Here is a 2,155-nt window from a genome sequence, read left to right as displayed (position 1 = left end):
TCTGTAATAACTTTTCTGATCTAAACAACCTCTTTTGTTGTACCAGAAGCAACAATATACTTGATGTCTGTAGTAGAATTAGTAACTGTGTCTTGCTTTGAACTCTTTCATCTCGCGACACCACCATTTAAGCAAAATACATACTCTAACTGCAATCTAAAATCATCCTTGTCTATTTGGAAGCTTGCATCGTAGTTACCCTTTATAGCGATCACCGCCTCCAAATATCAAGAAATAATCTTTCATTCTTTGCAAGTACTTAAGAATATTCTTGACTGTTGTCCACTGAATTTCACCTGGATCTGACTAGTATCTGCTCATCATAATTAACATATATGAGACATTAGGGCGAGTACATAGCATGACTTATATAATAGAACCTATAACACTAGGTCAATCAGTGCATTTTGACTAAACCCCCCTAAATGACCTAGGCTATTTGGATTTTTACAAACTTGCAACCACTAGAAAGAGTTGAGTTTTTAGAACATAGATATGATGTGAAGTATTAGTTTAGAGCATTGAGAAGTTAGTTATGGTCATGTGTCATTTGACATAGAGTTTGAAGCAAGATAATTATTTTAGGCTTGATATGATTAGTTTACATTGACGATTTTCACTTATCAGCACCACCATGCCAATTTGGACATTGTTATGTCTATTTGACTAGACAATCAAGTTATTCCATTCATTATACACTTCTCATATCATAGATAACATTGTATAATACTCAACCAAAACTACATATACTACATACATTAGGATTAAATATAATTTGCGAATCAAAGATATAAAAGTAACAACATTACACAATTGTAGTTTTACATTTCCTACCCAACTACTTTTCTTACAGCAATATGGATAATTAATCATTTTTTTGTAGAACTTGTCCCTCAAAATCGATACTAATACATCAATTCTAAATTATTTCATGACTACTTGTTTAAAGTTCATCTTCAGATCATATAGCAGACATTGAATATATTGCATCACAAAGAAGGCACAATCAACGTTATAATTAGCATCACTTTACTTACTTGGATTCTTGTTGTGAACATTCTTCTATGAGAAAGATTCATTGGTCTAAGGGATGATGACTTTCAAAATAAGGATGAATTGCAGCAATTTCCTCATGAGTATATTGTTTAAATTTACATACTTGTAAGAATGGACAAGAATATAAAATAGATATTAACTAGAATTTATACTACAATACTAACATACACATGAATATTAAATGCTCACCGCTGCTTTAAAATTAGATTTTGAATTACAATGACTTGCAAGAGAATTATAATGCTTGAAAGCCATTGTTTTGGCATCGACCAACAACAAGTGAAAGTGTACTTGATCAGTGGTCAAAGGTATAAACATATACCTAACCCCTTCATCTTCCATATCTATATTTATCACTTGTTGCATGATAGACTTCCTTGAGGATTTTAATATTGACTACAAATATGTAAAGACATACATAGTTAACCAAATAATAAATATATTATAATATTATATATTCTCAAATCATTTAAATTTCTTATAGTGAAGAAAATTGAACATTATATAGACTTATTTTATGACCTACCAGATGAGGATGCCCCCTAAATATAATAATACAATAAGTGTCAATTAACTCCCCTATTATAAAAATCTCTTCATTCACACTAGATAAGAAGGATGACATAGTTAAACCAAAAGGTAGCTCCTTCTAAACTAATTCAGTTGTAAACCTGCAAAGTAAATCAATTACTATAAATTGGGGAAAATAAATTTTAAAATATAATTACTTAATTTGTTATTTAATTAAATAAACTATGTAATTTAAAATTTAGACTAACATACTCTAGATTAATCAATTGTTTTAACAAGTAGGTCACATCTTCATCTTATTTTTTCTTCTACAAAGTCTTAAATTGCTTCTTGATATATTACCACCATAAACATCAAACATATTTAATTAATAATTTAAATCAAATGACAAATTTATGTGCAAATACACACTTATGGCAATAACTTATTTTCTCATTTGTTAAGTTGGGCAATCCTTGTTCATCCTTCTCCACCTTTTCTTAGAAATTGCCTTCCATGATTAAGAGAGTTTCTTTCCTTTTCCATATCATCCTCATCAATTTTTCCTTTCCCTCGTCGACAACATTTT

This window comes from Zingiber officinale, chromosome 5B (genome assembly GCF_018446385.1).
Source record: "Zingiber officinale cultivar Zhangliang chromosome 5B, Zo_v1.1, whole genome shotgun sequence".
NCBI classification, from domain to species: domain Eukaryota; kingdom Viridiplantae; phylum Streptophyta; class Magnoliopsida; order Zingiberales; family Zingiberaceae; genus Zingiber; species Zingiber officinale.
Note: the sequence above shows the minus strand (reverse complement) of the source record.